Source organism: Tenebrio molitor, chromosome 2, assembly GCF_963966145.1.
Source record: "Tenebrio molitor chromosome 2, icTenMoli1.1, whole genome shotgun sequence".
NCBI lineage: Eukaryota > Metazoa > Arthropoda > Insecta > Coleoptera > Tenebrionidae > Tenebrio > Tenebrio molitor.
Genome location: NC_091047.1, coordinates 26,615,849 through 26,638,802, shown reverse-complemented (window position 1 = coordinate 26,638,802; position 22,954 = coordinate 26,615,849). Strand labels below are relative to the sequence as shown.

The 22,954-nt window shown below is 32.5% G+C and overlaps 1 protein-coding gene across 1 annotated transcript in view; it reads right to left on the bottom strand.

Moving 5' to 3' along the window:
- The window catches only part of LOC138122670 (oxytocin receptor-like), a 206,748-nt gene extending 184,202 nt beyond the window's left edge, over nucleotides 1-22,546 (bottom strand). Inside the window, exon 1 of the mRNA XM_069036926.1 lies at nucleotides 22,182-22,546. The gene's annotated coding sequence lies outside the window, so the exon portion shown is untranslated. The remainder of the gene's footprint in view (nucleotides 1-22,181) is intronic.
- Nucleotides 22,547-22,954: the final 408 nt, after the last annotated feature.

Here is a 22,954-nt window from a genome sequence, read left to right as displayed (position 1 = left end):
TTATTAAAAAGGAATGTAAAAAGATCCCGAGAAGACGTCAAGGAATGTCAAGAGTATACTGAAAAACATTTAATAAATACAATATTTTCCTTACTTCAAGACAATTGTAATTGAAGTTTTGAAGATTAAATTCAACGTTTTTGTTAATATTTCCTTGTGCCATAGACATGCTGTTCAATTACAATTGATAAAGATTATGAATTTGTAGATGATCATTTAGGATTTTTTTTTTTATAATTAACACTGACACAATAAATAATTACTTCATATTTCCGCTCACAACACAGTCGTCTTCGAATTTGGCCTTTTGTGTAGTTTATTTATCACAGTTTCACATAATGATAACATTTTAGTTAAAAAAAATCAGTGAAGCGTTAGCAGCTCCCATGGGTGGCAGTTAGTGAAAAAATGTTACACCATTCAAGATAATCAGTTAGGAGTTTCCAGAAAATGATGATGGACACGAACGTGCAAGCGTCCTCATGAAAAAACTTTCTGGCTTTAACAGTTTTGTAATATATTTGCGTTAAACTTCACATTTAGATAAAACGAAAAACATACACCGACTAGTCCCATTTAATAGGGAAAAATGTTCCAATTTAGCGATTTTTTTTAAATCTCTTTAAATTCAATTATCCAACGCAAGCAAATTAATTTTTTTTTATTCATTTACCAAATTTTTCCTCAGAAGCTAATTCGAAATTGATGAAAAATTGCTATAGGTAGACGACTAATTGGTTAGCAGGAAATTATTATAACTAGTCCTTAGTTTCTTATGTCTGGGATGAGCTTCGATCAGCTAACTTCGAACAGAGAAATGGCTAACATTTATACCCTTCCAAATTCCTTCAACTACGAGAAATAATTTGTGGAAACTAAACAAATGTTGTTTACCCGTTACGCTTTCAAGTTGATCATTGCAGATTTAGATCGAATGTATCATCAATAAAATGCAAGTGGTGTTCTGAATCAATCATTGAAGGAGTACAAGTAAGGAAAAGAGAAGCGGTATATTTTAATCTAACACAAGTATAAATACACCGAGAGCGGAAACCGAACAAGTGTAAATAAACCCTTGCGAATTAGAGGAGGCAAGAGAAAGGCTGATAGTTCCTGAACCAAACCTGACGTATATGGAAGATGTAGGGTTACATTGATTAATGATTTAAAAGAAAGGAGAGCTAAGGAATATAAGATAATCCGTTTGGGAAGACTACTTATATCAGGTGACTGTAACAGGTTGTGACTATTTTTGATATGTTCGTAACACTTTTGAAATATTGCTTAGGCAAAGCTGATGTTTAAATCAAGACACGGGAGTGCACGAAAGCTAGATTAACATTTATTATTAATTAATTTTCTAACATAATAAAGATTTCTAAAAATAGGTTTCACTGTTGGTCGCAACATATTTATTATAACATATTACTATTTTATTAATGATAATGGTTAATGGGAATAATCACGGCGATCGGTATGTCATCACTTCATCAGTTTCTTGTTTTGTATCCAGAAGAAGTGGAATATCGTGTTTTCTCACAACGTTGTGCAGGAGTCATTGAACGCTTTTTAAATATTAGCAGTGTAGCTACATGGAAGTCTACAGGACGTGTTAAAGTAGCTAACCAGATGTCGTAGAAGACGTTAACAAAATTGTTCAATGAAATTTACCTATTTCCATGAGTCGCTTAGATGATAGATCTGAATTAAAAATTAACATTTTTGTTGCTCTTTGTAAAATCAATTTCTTTCTTAGTAAAATGACTAACATTTCCATTAACAACATACGAAAAAACGTTACAACGTCACTGGATATAAATGATTACGAATTAGATTTCAATTTAGTCAAACATGCAGTACATGGCTGTATGACAAATTCGCAGAGGATAACTTAGTAAAACTCCCAGAAGTTAATTTTTACCATTTTTCAAATTAAAAAATAATGTTTCTGCAGTATTACTGCCTACAATTTCACATTTCATTTATTTGCATGTCTTTTTAACTATTCTTCTATTTTACTTATTTTATCAATTTTTTCTAAAATAAATGTAAAGCAGCTTGATACGGACTTGTTTACAAAAAATATTATTAAAATACAATTAGGTACTAATCTAGTAATTTTTTAAATTAAAATTTATTAAATCCGTTCCTAAAAAACAAATTAAACGCCGTTATTATGTTCATAGCCTAAATTTAAAAAATATTTTCTAAATGGGAACCTATACCCCCATTAAATTAAATTAACAATAGTCTCCTGTTGGTAAGGGCACAGCCGAGTTCCTTCCGGCGGTCAAAAATTTTGTGGTTTTGTAGCAGGTAGTCAACGGGAAGGGATTAGTGGTGGTGCTAAGAATGATCTGGTAATTAGAAATTATGTTGCCTTTCCTAAAATTATAAATTTAAAGATTTCTTGGTAATTATGTGAATGTCACAGACAGACTTCTTGCAACCAGTGACTAAAACCAATGGCCACTATGTATCGTTAGTCTTTGCTCTCCTTCCTAGTGTAGTGCTGTATGTGCAATATGTGGGAATTAATTTTGGAAATATGTAGGAAGTTTAACCTTACATTTCTATTGCTTAGTAAACATTAGTGGCTGTTTGTTTCACTTAAAGCAAACATGGTACCGTAAACTCCAGAATTTAAGTTTAGCTAAATTTTATGTTGCAGAAGATGTTGGGGACCGCTTTTTAGAATCACAAAATTTGGAGATTATTTGTAGATATTTACCTAGAAGATGAAAGCAGTTTCAATTCTCGTATGTGGACTACATTTTCAGCAATCACAACTCAAACCACAAATGCCTGTGAAAGCTTTTATTCGCATTTTAAAAGTAATTTTTATGGCAGTCATCTTTCTATTTATATACAGGGTCATTATAAATGTTTCTAACATCGTAGGTGGCTGTGCCGCTATGCTTTAGGTGCGCCACTACGCCCACTAGATGTTAGAAACATTTATAATGACCCCGTATATGAATATTTGTAAAAAGAATCTTAAGTTTTCAAACTTTTACTATGCAAAAATAAAGAACGCAGACAATGGTAGAAAAATTGTTAAATCCTACATACAGAAAAACAAGATTCTTTACATAATCTGATTGTACGTTTTAAAAACCGACACATAAATAGACTACGAGTATAATTTATAAATGCCGGATGTCATTATAATTTCCCTTGAAAATATTGTAAATAAATTTGATTCTTCTCTTCTCAGTGTATGTACCTATTGTCAATTCTTATTATTTAAGAAAAATAATAATAATCTAATCCGGCTACTACCTGTTGAATACCTGCCGCGCTAATCCCCGATCACTTGGAGAGGAGCTCGTCATAAGTGGTAAAAAAGTGACCGCCCGAAGAACTCGGATATGTCCCTTCGTAAAAATAATAACATTTCATGCAAAAAGCTTCTTATTGGATATTCTTTATTAAAAATGCGACAAAAAGTCGCTGGAGAGCTCATTTTATTTATCTTTTAAGAAAGTCAACAAATTTTTACGTAATAAGCAGTAACATAAACAAACCAGGAAGAAAGTGTATTAATAACAACCTTTGAGAATTAAAAATAATTTATCGTCTCAGAAGTATACTCTAAAAATAAAATTTATCTCTACAAATACGCCGGTATTACAAAAATAGATGAGTTAAAAATAATGTCGTTAGAAAAAACTGTTTACAGGTGGGTAATTGGTGCCAAAGTAAGAGTTATAAGTAACTTATAATACAACGGATTTATATCTGTAAAATGTAAACAAGGTTATCATATTTTTCCATAAACCATTTTTGAATCAGAACAGGATGGAATCTTATCAGTTGCAGATAATTTAAAATAAGTAATGAAAATAGGAAATCAAATTAATCATTAAGGAAAAACATTTTTCGAAGAGAATTACTTGAATTTGAAATTGGGGTATAATAGTTATTTATGCAACGAGTTGCATACAAAATTTTATTGTTTGAAACGACGTCCCGGGAGCTTCCAAACCTTTTAAAAATGGTTTCGCATTTGCTTTGGACAGTTTTGACAAATTTTTCAAGACCTGTCAGAAATGTAACGTTGAATGTGTTGTCTAGGGCAACGGTTCGTAATCTACTCATTTTGCTTTAGGGCAGTTAAGAGGCAGTTTACAAAGGAGAAAAATGAGAATTTATCACAATTGAAAACAATTAAATGGTTTTATTGATTAGAAATTCACATCAGCTGTTCAATGAGCATAATGATGATGGATGCGGCGCTGCAGTGGCATAGATAAAACATATTCCATATTCCATCAATAATATTAGTTTACGGTACGGGCTAATGAGATATTAATATTGGGCTTTGTTCTTTTCCAGATGCAACATAATATTAAATGTGTTTACATTAGTATTTGTCTTTGACAAAATTTAAACATCAATATTTTCAAAAGGCATGTTTTTGGTTCCATAACTTTTTAAGCAAATTATTTTATTTTTTACTTAGTGCAATCTATTTTTTTTTCTGCTTTTATAAACCCAAAAAACAAACAGCTTAATAATAGGCGCCTTTATTAAACATCCAATATTATTTTCAGTAAGTAGTAGAACAGGTCACTTTGCAGCTTCTACTTTACATAATCAACACCTTCTCTGGCATTACAAGTACTTTTGACAAAGATACTATTATACCACAATTTCATGTAATTGAAACAAAACATTTGACTGCATATCCCGTCTACAGGGTCATTATAAATGATTGTCTCATCGCAGTAGGCGTTGATGACGTAGTTGAATGTGCCGCAAGCTTCATAACATGAGTGAGACTAGTATCGCCGATAGGTGGCGCTACCGGCGGTAGTGGAAATCTGGCCACTAGTTTGTCTAACGTTGCGAGAGTAGCGGCACATTCAAAATTTGTGTGGGTATCATTTATAATGACCGTGTATTATACTTCAATCTTATAATGTTCCCATCAGTCCCCCTAGTATAATATCGTCCTAATAAACTTGTAGATTTCAAATTGTACATAAATATGTAATTTCTAGTATTTCGTCATAGGTTTATGGCGTACCACAAGGCGCAGTTCTAGGTCCAATTTTATTTGTGCCATAAATCATTAGTTTGTTTTTATTGCTGACTCCGGGGTCATTGTATTTGCTGGTGGCCGAACAATTCCCATTTCGAATAATGTTTACAGACACTTCATCTTCTATTATCACCACAACATCTCCATATTGGCTTACTTACGACAAATTTCCTCTCTTCAAGCCAATCATAGACTATTTCTATGTATTTTTCGTCGAAAACCTTCATTACCGTTGTTATCGCGGGTAAAGTTTTGCATTTAACGTGAATTTCGAATTAATTTAAATTATATGTAATTAAATGAATTTTGTTTTTATTTTTTTACATCTCACTGTTGTAAGCATCTTGCATGTTTATGACACTCGTAAATTGTTATTGTTCTGCATACACATGCATGCATGCATACACAATCTAAACGAAAAACATCCTTAATTTAAGCTGCAAATGTTAATTAAAATTTTATGGCTGAGAACACAAATCTAAGTGAATGATTTTCGCGACTATTCAGGTTGTGAGCATTGTTACAAGAAATAAGATGTAAATGTTCTTATGCTACCCTGAACTTAAAGGATATTTAATTTAAAAGGACTCAATCCTAAATCTTTCCATCTACTAACATCTGAGTTGTTAAAAAAGATACATCGGGTGTCTAAAATACGACGATCACAAGGCAGGAAGCAGTAAAGTTTCTGAAATGCTTACTGTTTAAGTATTGCTTTTTTAATTTTTCCAGATTAGCTGAAACAGTTGGGAAACAAAGGAATATTTCAGATTTCATTCATTTTTAATATTAAATTCTAAAATGAGAAATGTAATGAATGTACACAGCGAAACGAAGTAAATGTTTGGGTTACTTTCTTTATTAACATTTAAGTTCAAAATTACACCATCGTGACTAAAAAAAATTATTGCCTTATTAAGTTTACAGCTACGGCTGAAGAAGCTTTTTTGTGATTTTCTGCAAAAACAATAACTCGCAGCCAAATATTGAAACGAAAAGGTGGTAAAACAGAATCTCTTTTCAAGGGGACATTTTTCGTTTCGCCTTTTCCTTGAGCAGCGATGGTCAAACAAACCATGCGTCAAATATCCGGGCAAAGTAAATTCATCTCACGGGACTGATAAAATTGAAAAAATCAAAGATAATTTACCAGAAGACCTCAATCCAGTCTTAAATTAGTTAAATTGAGTGTGCAACCGTCAAATTCGTTAGCTTTATTACAGCCCAATTTTAATAAAATGTGTGCATCCTTGAAGGAATCTAATAACCTCGAATGGGCCCAGCTGAAGAGTTTTGTTCTCGCCACGAGATAAGGATTTGACAGAAATGTATTCAAAAAATTGCAGAAACAGCGGAAGAGATACATCATCCTAAATAGGAATGACGTATCCGCCGATAAAATATGAAATCATTAGATTTTCTCTTTTGAATTTTATGGGAAGCACAGGATCCCTTCAGTCATTTTTCTTGTCAGGACATCCGCACTATTCTGGCAGAAATTTGTGAAAAGAAAAAGGTGGTGAGTTGTGACTTATATCATCACTCTTGCCGGCCAAGCGTTGACACTAACGACATTTAAACGAGTGCCGGTAGGGGGCGTCGCACCCGCTGCGCTTAAACGAATCGCTGTTAATCGCGGGAAAGATAAATCAGTGAATCACATCGCAGCTTTGTTAATTTGCCATTAAAAATGTATTGCGAATTACAATTTAACTAATGACGGTTAAGTGATTATGAAAGCTGTCTAGCGCCACAATCAGAGCTAACCAGTTGTGAAACGATAATGGATAGCGGCTAAGTTAGCAATTTGCAGGGATTAATTCCTGTACAGCAAGATTAATTGTTAAGATTTGGGAGCACCACCACAAAATTAGATTCAAATATCGGAAAAAACTAGATGGTTGCTTGGAAGAGAAATCTGGCGGATCTTTACAAATGAAATTAGATCTGTCTCGTTTTCCAGTGACTGATTTTTTACATAAACGTGACGAAAATAATCACGATTTTGTACTTTGGCTGGATTGATTATTGTAACGAGAACAGGATTTGCAAACTGGTGACGACGAAAGAAATCAAATTTCAAGGTACAGTCAATCATAATTATTGTCTTTCTATTTTTAGGTATGGGGTTGTCAGTCTGTAAGTGATGCCGTTTCTTGCGTAGAGAGATGTACACCTACATCTTGTATTAGTTGTATTGACAGCAACTTCGATTTTTTCGCAGTTCCTTGGTTATATTATAATCGATGTAAACATTGAAGAAGTAAAAAATTAAAATTATACAAGATTTCTTCAAACGTTAATTGACAAAAAAATAATTAGTAACTCGTATTTCTGCCTCCGGTCTAGACGACAGTACCCAACCTCCTTGAAAGGCCTCTAATGAGTCCTTACACATTGCAAATCAACGTCGGTATCATTATTTAAGAAGTGCTCGATGCCACACGCGTTGAGTGAGATGCAGTTCGGGAAGACGCGCTGGTCAGTTTGGATATTTGAAGAACTTTAAAAAAGATGCCACAAATGAGCTGGACATCACAATATTCGTTTTATAAACTGTCTACGAATTTTAACAAATCTTAATTGATAAAAATAGCTGATAAAACATACGTCATTACGACAGCTGACGCAAATTCTATCGTGTTATATTAAATTCAGCAAGTCAATTGAAAAAAGAAAACAACTTTTAAGACTGAGTTACATAGTATCTCAATCAAATCTGAAAAAAAAATTATGATAAGAAGAAATACATAGTTTGCTACCTGCAATTATTAACTTTTTAGAATAAATTTTAAATAAATTGTTGGTTTAGATTTAGTTGCTGCTTAGGTTTTCAAGATTTTGTGTCACGCAAAATTTCTTTATTGTAGCTAAGAAATAGTAATAATGTACCCATAAAATATTTTAAAAATTTTCCTATGTCTTCTATAAAAATGTTTCTTCACAAAATACATTACATATTCACAAGAAAAGTTTTATGTGTATATTTATTTGTCATTTCAATCCAGGAGGTTTCAATAATGTAAACTGTAAAAATACTGTACAGGGTGATTTTGAAAGTTGTGCAGATATTTTAATCACGAGCTACTGGCTTCATGTAGAACTCGGAAAAAATATTTAAAAAAATCTATGTCAAAAAATAAAATGACATTTATTTTTTGCGCTACAATTTTTTTTAATTGCTTTTAGTCTTCTACGTTGTCAAACAACCTCGTAGGTAAAATTTCGGCACATTTAAAAAATACACCCTGTATATCATATTTTATAAAACGTACACCAACGCGGTGTCCTTGTTTTAAAGCATATTTCCTATAGGTTACTTCGCATTGGCGTACATTTTATAAAACATGATATACAAGGGTGTATTTTTAAAATGTGCCGAAATTTTACCTACACAGTTGTAGGACAACGTAGAAAACTAAAAGCAATTAAAAAAAATTGTAGTTCAAAAAATAAATGTGATTTTATTTTTTGACAGAATTTTTAAAATATTTTTTCTGAGTTCTACATGAAGCCAGTAGCTCGTGATTAAAATATCTGCACAACTTTCAAAATCACCCTGTATTTCAAGATATGTAATACTTTGTCCACATTTGACCTATACTAGATTATGTAAAATGTTATGTAGTGTTACATCATGATGATAAAAAGGAATTTGATTCATTAATTGCAATGTTGACTGTATACTGTTAGTAGAAAAATGAAGGTGAATAATGTGAGACAAAGCCAGCGAAATATCTACCAAGTCAATTTTATATTTTCAATTAAAAATTTGACTAAACTAGGCAATATGGTTTAATCGAGTTAAAACTGTTACTTTGAATAATCATTATAAAAATTAACATTTTGTAAAGAAAAAAATATTCATACATGCTAGATATTGAATTAATGAATTAAATTAATAAAATGTCTTGAAATGTGATGTAAAATATAGAGAAAAAACTTGGCATTGAAAACTAGGAAGACGTTGTTGATGACCTTCCGCTGTCGACGTTTCCTAAACACTTGATAATACCATTTTCTAATATTCATTTCCGGACCCTTGCTTAAATTACAGTTTAATAGTGTTATTCGCGTGAGGCAACTGAATCAGAAACAACATTTCTCGGAACGATTAGTAAATAAAATTCCTGCAAGTTAAATAGCTAGGAATAATATTCGTAAATTTCTGAGATGACAATGAGGAGTGGTCTTTTTTATGAATTTTATTAACATACCTACACGAAATTAATAATGGATTGCCTCGTCTAATGTTGGACCTTATCATAAAAATCGCTTTAGAACAGACACTTAATTGGCGCTTCCATTGCAACTTTAACGAAACTAAAAGTGATAGGCTTACATAAATTAACCTTATTCGACTAAAATTAAACAAAAAAACGAGCAACTCTGGTTTGAAAAATTTTGTCGGCGGCCGGAGGCGATTTTAAAGAACATGTTTCGCAGGTATAGTAAAAATTCCAGTACACGTACTAAGCGAATGTTTTCATAATTTTTTACTGCAAGTTTTAAGACCTTGTCTGATCCGTCAAATGTCCGATTTTTATTAACGTAAAACAAAGACAATTAAAAAGCTCGAATTATTCAAAGTGCGCGTTGGGTATTTGTAAATTGAAATTTGTACGCAGCAAGATTGAAAAGTTTGTAATCTAAGGAAAAACTTTGTTAAAAGTTTGTACAATTATACTCCTATTACTTTATTCAATGTCGTCAGGTCATCACCCTTCAATTCCACGTCTATAAGACAACGTTCGTAAAGTAACTCAAACCCTTTGGGAAAAAATCAGTTTCTGTCTGCAAATCAGCGTCGATCATCATCTTATTCGACGTAAATCTTCGTTCTTTAAAGGTTTTTGAGTTCTGCAAATAGCTAATATCGCGAAGTGGCCAAACCATGGCCAATATATTGGATCATCAACAATTTTATAACGGATTTCAGTGATATTTTACACAGCAACAAATGTGAGCAGATGAGTTGTCTTGCAAAAGTAACAAAATCCTTTGAAAGTATTCTCCGACGGTGACGTTTCTTAAGTTTTGACTCAAAGATCTCTGATTGGTTTTCATTACTATATGCAACGGGTGAAAATGTTGCCATAGGTATTTATCCTGGAAAATGGAGCCAACAACTTTTCTGGCAAATTTCTGCAACCCAGATTTTTTTCCTCAATAGAAAGATGTTGATATAATCTTGGGCCAACATATCATCAAGATTACGATTCCTAACTTTACACTTAAAACATGTAGCGTTTTGAAAACGGTTAGCGCACGTCAATAGTGTCAATACAAAACAATATGTGAAGCACATCGATAAGCACACCGTTTTGCCCTACTAAAATGAGAAACGTTTATCGGATTTAAAAACGAACTGCAAAGTCTGCAAATTGTCAACAAGACGAAATAAATGCTAATTTCCAATAAAAAAGTTTGTGTATTACAAAAACATTTATGGCAGAATCCTCTTTTCGAAATGAGATCGAAGAAAATGGCGACTGGGTTTATCATATACAACTCTGTTTCTGAGAGTCTCACTATTAGACTTTCATAACCACTCCTAATCTTCGCTGTTAGTATAAAGCCCGGTTACATAAAGCGATGTCAAGTCGTTGTTAAAGGAGGATATTTAACATTTTATTTGAATCAGCCAATCAAATGGGGGGATTTCCGACTTGACGCGTTGTTAGCTGACACGATGTTAACTAAGCTTTATACAACCGGGCCCAAGAGAAGTTACGCCACATATTCGTATACATATTTAGAATATTTCATATCTACTCCTTATTTTCTCTTGGTGGTTCTACTCGTATTGTATTGAGAAGATTTGTTTGGTGTACATGAAAGTGCTGGTAAACTGATTTTCCAAAAAAAAAAAAAAATAATAATAATATATTTTTTTTGTAACAACATACAGGGTGTTAGTAAATGGTTGGGAATAAATTTCGGGGTGAATTCCTTATGTAAAATGTGGCTTAAAACCTAAATAAAGTTTTTCGTTAAAATGAATAGTTTTCTCAAAAAAATAAAAAAATAAAAATAAATGTATTTTGACATATCCGTATTTTTTTTGAAATATATACTGGGTATATATAACGTATGTCAAAATTCAAAACTAATGCGATTTTAGGCAGACAAATGAACTAATTAGAGAAATTGTCCAACAGTGGACTACACGAAAAACTTTATTTAGGTTTTAAGCCACATTTTTCGTAAGGAATTCACCCTGAAATTTATTCCCAACCATTTACTAACACCCTGTATATGTATTTCAGAAACACTTTAAAACATTCTAAAAACCGAAGACAATTAGGTACCGAGCGATGATTTAAAAAATAAATCGAGTTTGCTTTGGAGCCTATGCTATAGCATGGGTTGCCACAGGTAACACGCCGACTCGATTTATTTTTTAATTGATCGCACCGTATTTCAAATATCTACATAAATATTGTTATAAAAATCTTGTTTTCAATAATTACATATTTCATTTAATAATATTTGTTTTAATTTATAAATGTTTGTAAATGAAAATGTGGTATACGCAGTGCTTAATTCTTTTCGGTTGGACTGGAATAACAATTTGAGCTTTTCGGGGTTTACATCAGGTGAAATAAAATTAATATAATTAATTTCGCTCCCACGTCCACTTTGTAGAAGGATAGCCTTAAGTCTTGGCTCTATGCGAATTTGATTACTTGTGGTTGATGTGTACGGTTTAGGGTGTACACACGAAATAAGCAAACACAAATGGTAAATATTTAGTCTTTGTATGCATCGCAATCCCTTTGTGCCAAACTGTTTTGCCGTCGCTTCCGGATTCAACAGTAAATATGTCTTGACGAAGAATAAATGCGACGGGACACGTGCAATTATCAAGTGAATGTGTCATTAGTAAATATGTACTTTGAACAATTATTTAAACAAAAAATTACCGAATGGGAATGCTCCTAAAGTGACAGATTTTCAACAAATATTAATACAGTTGAATTGGTCAAGAACTTTTTCCTTGTTATTTACTGACAACACTTGTCTGGTGGAAGATATTTGATGGCATTAAAATTTGTAGATAAACAAAAAAGAAAATATATTTGCATAAGAAATAAGGTTTTCTGTTGTATTAGATAAAATCTCTCCAGGAATAGACTGAAGTATTTGGAGAAAAGAGTAAGAAACTTTCAAGTACCTACGTAAAATCGTAGGATTCGCACAAATGTGCAGGCAATGACATTGCTGACACAGCTCATCCGTGAGTTTATTGAAAGGAAAATGGAGCTTAGTAATGTGAGTTACGCTTTCGAAGCTGGATCTTGTAAGATTCAAGTGCATAATTGGAAATTTGCAAGTAGCTCTTGTCAATGGAGAAGAAACGCATTTTTCAAATTATTGCACAGCAAACATGGAGCATGGAGAAATGCTTACTGATGGGAAAGAATTTTATTTCTTTGTGTGTCCTTTGGCACAAATGTCTTTTCAACCTTCGTTAAATAGTCTTTTGAAGTCAGAAAAAAAGCCGAAAACGAAGTATGTAATTACTTCTCTGAATTTTGAACTTTCACCTTATTAGAGTTTTATAATGTCGCGTAGGTGGTATCTTAATGTAACATAATAATAGTGTAAAAAAACGTAGGACTTGAGTACTGTTTTAATCAAAAGAATTCACAACAGCAACACACCAACAATTTTTAAATTGGTACATTAAAACAAAATGGGCTATGTGTAAATTTAATTTACTTATAAAAATATATTATCAAATTAATTAATTAATTAATTAAATTCTTTAAAATGAAATCCAGTGAGTTGCTGACACAGCCAAACAATATTTAAATTCATTGAGAACCTTACGATAATTTGTAGTTCAATTAAAAAAAAATCCATTTCTGGATAGAGGATAGAAAAATCTTTCAAGAAATGTAACAAGAGACTACTGCTATCATTTAAAATTTATGAGCGCCACCCACTGCGTGAATTAAAAAAGCGTAATACAATACGTTACACCAAGATGAGATTTGACCAATTTAAGAAATTTAATTCCTTGCTTTACACTCACGCTCTATAATTAAGTATTATATACAGGAGGGTGTCAACGAGATTACTGGCATCCTTCCTTTACCCCCAATTTGTCAAACTCTCAAAACAAAGCTTAGTACAGATATTACAAACACAAAATACATATCACATTTATACATAGCGTCTGATTTTCTTGGACTCTTGGTTTCGTCGGAAATGACTAATTTTTTATTTGGAACACCTATGTTTTTTTTACATATTATATTTTTGAAACCCTAAGAAAATTGTGAGTGTGTTTACGTAATTTTCGTAAGTTTTCAGGTCTATTTAATTTTTGCAGAATTAATTTTTTTTTTTTTTGATGCTGTAGATGTATTTTATTCTTGTAATATTTATTTTTCGGCGCATCCACCAAATTGGTAACGCTACTTACAATTATTTTCTACTATATACATATAAAAATAGATTGTAATATAATAACACATGAAAAATAAAAATTTAAACAAGAACAAAATTTTAAAGGAAAGTAAAAATTAAATTAAAAAAATTTCATCCAATGATGGGCTATGAGGAAGGGTGCCGCGAATGCTTGTTGCATTGCCCCGTTGAATGGCCAAAGAAAGTCTTTGACGAAGAAATTGTTTTGCCCTGACGTTGCCAGTTTCTTTAACCAACTTAGAGCCGATTGTGTTGATAAAAGTTCTAGTTTCTTCGCACCAAGGACCCAGTGTTTCGAAGGCAAGTGCCTTGAAAATAAAATTCGCAGACTTTAATATTTTATATTTTTCATGTTTTTTTCGGCAAGCAATTTCTGCTGCTGCCCCAGCTTCTACGGATGTCTGTGAAAGATATGAATTGGCAAGTGTATCGACACAAGTTACGTCCCAAATGAGACGTTGGCCCTTTGACCAAGGGGTGAGCGTGGCGCCATCTGGTCTCTTACCATCGTCACGTGAAAGATTCGTAGGTTCAAGTGTAGCTGGGATATGAATTGATGAAAAAACTCTTTGAATAATTGAATTAAGTTCACTATGCCTTGGCAGCCTTCCTTTGCTCTTAGTACAGCTTAGACCATGAATTCCTTGAGCGTTGACAAATGTGCGGCAGTTGCAAAGATGATTTTCAAATAGTTCGCAGCCGAGTCGAAGACCTACGCAAACTTGAAAATCTTGCAAATCCAAAAAGGTACCAATATTTTTTGAAGATGATTTCAAATCTTAATAATCGGCATAAACAATAACAGAAAAATACAAACTTAATTTCTAATGGACACATTTAATAAATAGAAGTATGTATGTATTTAAATTATCTTGTTGACAATACCTAAGTCAAAATCTGAAATGTTAGAAAAAATTACTGTCAAAAGTGTGAAAATAAAAAATGGTCAAAAAATGACACTGCCCCAAAAATATGCACTTGAAAACTGAGATTAATATGTCCGAGGATTAAATAAAGTTCGTATTACTTATTCGACTTTAACGAATTAGTTCCACGCTGGTACTGCAGATATTAGCAGAAATAGAAATTAGTAAATAATTTAAATAATAAATAGGTAAATATTTAAATAGGCTCATGTTTTTACTTTGGATATGATATGTAGGTGTGTAGATTCTATGTAGTGTGGGTGGTAGTTTAATACTTTTTACAAGACAAATGAAAAATCGCCTTTTTTGTGAAACATGCAAATTAGAAAATTTCCTATAGATAGCTCTCTCTTAGAATTATTATCGCCTTTCACAGAATTGAGCTCACTCAATGACAAGATTTAATCACATCTTCTATGTGAATATGTACTACAAACTTTTAGCCAAAATTTATTGATTATAAAATACAAATCTTCACTGACTATAACACATGGGATTTTAAAAGTTTTGACGTTCATGACTACGATGTTGTGTTTTTTTATAATGTAGGTAGTTTCCTAAATATTTATTGCGTTTGCGTTATCATCTTTGCATCATGAAAACTGTGAAATTTGAAATATTGTGCATTTATCTAAATTTATATATACCTAGTTTAATAAAATAGAATTGTAGACATAAAGTAGTTACGAAACTGTTCGCGACAACTTGATAAGTGAAACATAAAAGTTGTTAAAGTTTTTCTCAGACCGATATGCAAAAGTTTTGAACATTCAATCGAATAAAGTTATTACAAGTTATATACAAATTTCCAACTCTTATAACATACGTTCAATCCTCCACACATTATTTAAAGTCTTCTTTTGTTTATTTTTCTTACTGTTTAGAAGTCCTTAAAGGAGAAATATACAAATTCGATATTTATGTTATGTAAAATTGACATTATAAGCATCGCTTCGGATTTATACTAGAAATAATGAAATAATTTTTATTTTCGCTATCCTGTAAGCGACCTTATAAACAACACCTTAAATTGTAGATTAATTGCTAATTGCTATAAATAATCAACAGACCTTAAAAGTTGGTTTTAAAGTAACGCTTAAGGTATAAGATTATATGGCAGCACTAAAATTATCCCAATAATGGAAACCAATATTGGGGTTGAGATGGTTGTCTCGGCTCGTGCAGCTGCATCCCTTTTCCTTGGTTCAGGGCAGGGATTAAAAATTTGCGACAGAACATGTTTTTCATGTTTATTGTAAATTTTGTGATTGTAACGAAATTCCCTTTAGTACTTTGTGTCTTGAAAACAGTAAAGATGATTTGTAATAGTATTGTATATTTAATAAATAAATATAATTTCATCGGTACGCATTTGTTTTGAGGCCGGCTCTGGAATTCACAACAGAGAATTGCTTGAAGCATGATTTATGGTTGGGCTGACCGCCTACTGCAATTGCGACAAAAGGGACGTTTATCTCCGGTCAAATACTTTTAAAGGGCCATATAATCTTATACCTTAAGCGTTACTTTATATTATATTTGGAAACATTCTGGATAAAACCGCCTCCAAGTGAACAGCTTTCGGTAGAGTCACAAGTGAAGAGCAGTGTCACAGTAATGGATTAAATGTTGCCATTGTTCATGGATGCGCCCATTTAAATTTTGTAAGCGTGTGTGGAGTCACACGATTTAAAGGGTCATCGAGTTAATGACAAAGAAAGTGAACTGGCGTACAGTTTTATAGGTTAAAGGTATGCAGAAGCAGTCGTGATAAATTTAGATAAGTAGGTATGTACCTATAAATACATGTGATGCCGTAAAGCGAATTACCTAGACTTGACCTGGATGGATCCTCATGAATGAATATTAGATCGGCATCTCCAGTCTAGATACATAATTAATTGCACATATTATGCATTTGGTGCATTTTTATAAATGTAAGTACATTAAAGTAACGGTGAGCTTAATGTAAAACACTGACATACTTACAGGTTGGACCAAAAAATATACGAAAATAAACGACATTTTATAATACCCTGGTGAATCTCTGACCTTCAATTAGATATTATGAACCCTTTTTGGAATGTGTTGTTAAAATTTATATTGATTTTGGATAAAATCAGCAGTTTGTGTTCGAATCAGGTTCCAGGTAGACACAATTTAAGACAAATTGTCTACTTGCGTCGTAGAAACACAATTGTTTCCTTTCTCAAATTAAGCACTATAATTCTTGCCATGTAAGGGAAATTAAGTATATTGTTTTTCTAACACTAATATCTTATACTGTTTCTATGGTGCATTTGAGCTCACACCTTATGTTTCCCATAAAATACGCTTTTCTCTATAAGACACGTCGTCAATAGCAACGTATCTTATAGAGTCATAAAATACGCTCACACATATTATTCAAGTAACATTTTATTCATCATTTTTACAGTAATTATCACAAAAGTGAAAAGTACAATTATTGAATTGGAACTGCCACATTAGCTTCGTGCTCTTGTACCTAACATCTTCTTCTTTAACTTCTGCTGTTTCATCCAATGCAAGTGCCCGGCCATCGAAAACTGACAATCTTTACATTTTCTTCAAATGATTCTTGCCGTAATGTAAATTAACTTTTAATGAAGTTCTACGAGTACTGTCACCGGGCACCGTTTGCGTTTCGGTTTTGCTAGTGAAGCTTATTCCCAACTTCTCTAAAAAATAGGCAGCGCCGGCCGAGAAAAGTCAAGTGAGTTTTTACATTCAAAAAAGTGCGTGTCATTTCACTCCTCTCCCCAAAAAACGAGACTGCGGCTCTTTTCAGAGCCTGGCTCTGGTAAAAGTGAGCTGGGCTACGAGACGGCGATCTTCTTCGACGGAAGAACGCTTCGAGAGACGGGACGAATCGGCTCTTGTGGGAGTCGTTTCGACGAAACAGAGACATCGGTCAACAAAACGACACCGGTCCCGATCACACCTCGAGGGCCGGTGGTAACAGTACCTACAATGTGTAGGTACTGTAGATGTCTACCTCATATCAAAAAAAGCCAAAATGACATCTTTCGTTACCTCCGTGATGCTTTTTTTATTGTTCCGGCCTTGAAACGAAACATACACCTCTTCGTATGCACTTTTAGACTTCATTGGTAACAAATTGCCCCTTTTTTCTTATTTCTTCTGGAACGTTTTGGCACACTCCAACGATGAAGATTGTTTTTTTCCAAATTTGTTGATATTATTACCATTTTGTGTATTGTGACGCGCCTCGAATAATTTCTGAATTTATTAAAATTTCTGATAAGATGTTAGTGTTAGAAAAAATCTTGAAGACAACGCGTGTTTTATAGTTTAAAAATCTCGGTCTATTAGATCCTCGCTCCCTGCGGTCGCTCTGATTTAAACTAGGTACGACCTCGATTTTTAAATCGTCTATAAAACCCTTGTTGTCTTAATAGCTATAAAATATAAAATTATTCATTTCTTGTATAAATACGATATTATTATTAGTTAAGTTGAGATCAAGCAAGATGGAATGACGTTCGACATAAAAAGATAATAGGTGCCAGGAAAAATATATTATATCTTATATTATATAACTTAAATAAAGCAAAATAATTTGAATAATTGCTATCTTTGTAGCATTTTAATACTACAGAGTGTCTATAAAAGAACATACCTATATCAAGAGTCCTGTGAAATTGTGAAACTCTATAATTTTATTGTGTCGAACTATGTCGAGCCGTTAAAGCCGTCAAATCAGATGTCAATAGTCAAATGTCAAATTATTAAATCTTAGCGTCAGTTGTGAGTTCGACTTCTTCTTTGTTTTGTTTGTGATTTTGTTAAATTTTTCTATATTCTAATTGCTTTTCATCTTACAGCAGTCTTTATTAAAAACCTGTCATTAGTGCACTTACGCAACCTCTGTTTTTCTATATGGTACCACAATATGCTACAGAACGGCAAAAATCACATATCTATTCAAATTCCACAGGACTCTTGATATACTCGTACATACGTTCTTTTATAGACACTTTTTATTAAAGTCATAGTCAATATTTTTTAAGAATTATTTAGTTATATTCTACCAGCAAGAGGAAACTCCAAGAAAAGAAAGTTCTTTCATCACTGTATTGTATCCTTTCTTTTCAGATTATTTTTCAGTGTTAGAACTTTCCAATATATTTTTTTTATATTGACTCAAAAATACAGCCAAACTGACCTGCAGTGTTCGTTGTCGTTTAATTCAATTCTTTTAATCAGAAATTTTTGCAAAACATCGAAATAAACACAATGTTTTAATGAAATTATAGTGCTTACTCATCACATTCTTGTACTGCATATACTGATTAAATTATGTTAATTTCTATATTTTATTTTATTGAGTTTAACACGTTCCACGAATCTCAGAATCAGTGTTTATGTTAATTTCGTAAGAATGAAATGTAATAATGATGGTAATTGTTACTGTTATTCGCATAATGCATAAAATACAAAATATTAATTTTTGAATTACTAATGTCCTACTATTGGTTACGGTTGAAGAGTATGTAACAAAGTAATTACACTGAACTAAGTAAAGTCTTTACTAAATCGTATTTTATTTGTAACAACTTACGACAAACATATTTTTTGTCATAATGAAATTTTTATGAGTTGAATTTTAATAACGAATAATTTTATAGCAATTCTTAATTAATTAGGTACGGCAAAAGTCAATTACGCTTGTGGATAATTGTACGAAAATGATAAAATATAAAAGACTCGTACCGTTAAATTAAATATAACTCTGTGATTTACAGGTTTGTGGTGTTAGTTGAATAATTATTACCCAACAGTCAAACACAATTCAATTCAACAACAAAGTGCAATTTAGAAGAAAGTAGTTGACAATAATGAAGTCAACCTTGATGTGTTTTTGCGAAAATAACATAACGATAAAAACAGTGTACGATATTGTGCATAAAATCCATTCACGTTGTTTTGACACAACGGGCGGCCATGGAAATTTTGCATTTAATTTGGTAGTAAAGCTGTGTGTTGAATTAGTTTGTTTTTCTAAGTTTGAGGTTATAAATAGCGTCAATGTCTAGTGCATTGTTGTCAGTTTTACTAGTTTGGCACAGAAGAATACTCAGACATCGCCGGAAATTCAGCAACATGTTATGTTCATTTTGATAGGTCCGCATGTCAAACACTTTAGTGACGGAAATCAAACAGTGTGTCCGACGTCAAAAAAATAAGTCATGCCCTCCCATTATGCCAAAACAACGTGAACGGTGTTTAGATTAAGAAATTCCAATATATTCATGTATTTAATTTAAAAACCGCATGTATCGGGTTGCTGCGCGAAAAGTTCGATTTTTTTTTAACGTTACAAGTCTAAAATGTTCAGGTGTGAATTTAAGGATTACAAAAAATATTCCTTGATATATTTGACCTTCAAATTTTAAACAGAATATTTTTGTCTATTTAACAGCAGATAGTTTTAAAATCGCAAAATGAGTGCGACAAATGGCTGTACTATGTTTAAATATTAATCAGTAACGTCTTGGTTTTCCCGAGGGTTTTCCTAAAGCAGATAGGTAGAAACAGTGAAATTTGAAAATTATGAAAGTTAAATAACTGAAAAATTTTCTTTTCTAATCACTCTTTAATGTAGACTCTAATTTAAAATTTTGAAGTGGGCGTGTCTGCAGGCGTCTATGTGTTGATCGACATTCTAAAACCTTTGACACGGACACCCGGTATAAATAATATATTTTTTCTACGACATGCCCAGAAAGCGCAACTTTCTTCTCACAAAATAGTGAGGAGTGAGAGAGGAAAAAATTGCAGTGTTGTATGCTGGCAATTGAATATTGTTCCACAAAAAATATTATAAAAATCATACTTAAAAAATCCATTTTTTTGTTAAAAAAAAATTATTTCGTGGTGAAATGCTTTACATTAACTTATGTACATAATTATAGTTTGTACTTTTCTTATTGTACATTATTTTGTAGATGCAGTCAAAGCACATTGGCAACAGTGCTAAACTGTTAACAAGCAAATTGTCATTTTGTGACGTAAGGCCATTTGACATATTCACGAGACTTAAAAGAGAAAAAAATATCGCGACATGTAGGAAAAAAATTTGCAACATGTGTAAAAATGTATCCAACAAGAGAGGAAGATTCTTCTTTCACTCTTCAAACTTCGAGCTCGGGTGGAAAAAGAATCACTTTCCTCTCTAGTTTGACAAATAACTATACCAAGTGTTATAGAAGCATGTAAATAAATGTAACCACCAATAGGACTCGTCAAAATAAAAAAAATATATTTATCATTTTTCCGCAAATTCCTAAAAACAGAGTTAAAATTAAACTTAATTTGAACTCTAAAATTCATACTCGCTCATGTGTTTACACAGCCATTGATTACGAAGCACGAAAAAAAAATTACTCGGTTAAAATACTGGAATGAAAAACAGTAAAAACTGTTAGTATTACAACAGCGGTTGTTCTTTTTTCAAAAGAACTGTAAAGTTTTTATCACACAAAAACATTTTCACACAGTCTTTCGTTTCAATTGATGATTATATTGATTATTGATTGATTATCCCATATTGGGGGTTAGAAAAATGTAAAAAAAATCTTCGGTTAAGAAAAGATCAATATGTAAGAAATGTTTATTTTAAAGAGTTCTATTGGTGATTAAATAAGATCGTGCGATCAAATTAATTTCAAAACTTAAAATTTTAATTGCGCCAGACATCTAATTAGTAATTATAAGTAAAATCTGAAAATGTCACCAGCAAATAATGATGTTTTTTGGAAGATCCGCAATAAAGCACAGGGTTCCTAATCTGCTTATACGAAAAAAACAATTCAACAAAACTACGAATTGTTATTAACTAAACCTCTGAAGTTTATATATAACAAATGTTGACTGGGGTTCGGAGCTTTCGCCTCAATGTATTAAACACATTTTGTAGAATTTGTGGTTAGTTGCTTAACTCTTCGACTTTTAAAGCAATTCGTCCATTGTGTTGGTGGATTTTCTTAAGACACTAGATGAGGTCAAACGAAACGTTATTTATGTTTCTGCACTAATGATTCATTCATTAAAGTAATTAGTTCATAAATGCAATTGGATTATTTGGATTAACTCAAAAAGAATATGTACTAAAATTTTCATGGATAACTAGACACATACACTTTATATGAAAAGGTTGTCCGGCAGTTGTAGTGACATCATTACAATTAAAACGATATTAATTATTTATTTGTCATGAAATACAATGTCCGGATTCAAGTTGATTCTAAGGTCACTTCATGCATTTTGTAACAGTCTGATTTAAATGAAAAATTAATTAATGCAAAAATAAACTCCAAAATTTGAGGTGTCAAGTATGTACACTCCAACAGCACCTTTGCTCTATTATTGCCTTGAACGTGTCCCAAAAATTAAACGGCTTGCTAAATATTTAAGTAAACCACACTTGGCATATTTTAATTTTATTGACTTTGTCGCTGTATTCCCGCTTACAGTTTCAAGTGCAAGTCAAATGCCTAAAAAATGTCAAACGGTAGTTAGGTGCATGTTTATCAAGAAATTATGTTTCCGATAACATTTTAGTCGTAGTAGATAAACAAAGTGTTTGTTTAAATAAACAAAATATATATTTCAGGGCGGTCGGTTGACTACATTTTTGAAATTCGAGTCGATATTTCGCGACTACGGTGCATCATTTCTCGGTAATTCACCTAATAAAAGAAAATAATCAAAAGCCGACTTCCTACCTTTGTGTTTTTGGGCCTCACAAAATATTGACTTCCTGGCAGTTTTAGTTTTTTGGAAATTGAACACTTGCGACGACAATCACCCCACTTAGAACTAATTTGACTGTTTTTCAATAAAGTCTCCACTTGCAACTAAACTACCTAAACTAAATTAGTTTGAGCTGTTTTTGGCCAAATTTTAAATTTTGCAAAGTTACTCTTCAGAACAAGTCCTTTTTTTATTTGAAAACTTGATAAGAATCAGTGTTTGCACGATGTTTACACTCGCGATCGTCCGCAGAACTGACAAACACGTTTCATTGCCAAGTCCATTCAAGTTGTGTTGGCTTATCCGATGGTTGCGCGAATACCACTGAAAGCTTCCGTTTCATTCATAAGGAGCAAAGTGCGCGCCGCCAACTAAGAGCGCGCACATGCGCTTTTCGGCGAGCTTTCGTTCGTGTTGTCTTTTAATTAAGACGACTTCATCGCAAATAATTGTTGATATTGACACTAATTGGGCGTGTGTGAGAGTAATCACGTGCTGAGTGGGCACTCGGAGCTTCGGGACCGACAAGCTCAAGCGGTTCGCAGATGAGGTAGAGCTTGAAGGTTCTGGCATCGTTAGTTAGATTAGATTAACGAGATTATTCTTTGATGTGGAATAGTAACGTATTTTTTTTTAATAACAAAAATTATGCAATGCGCTATAACAACTTGGAATAATTGAAGTTTTTTTGTACCCGTTGAGCTTTTCTAAAAGACTAACGGCCGGTTTCATAATCCGACCCTAA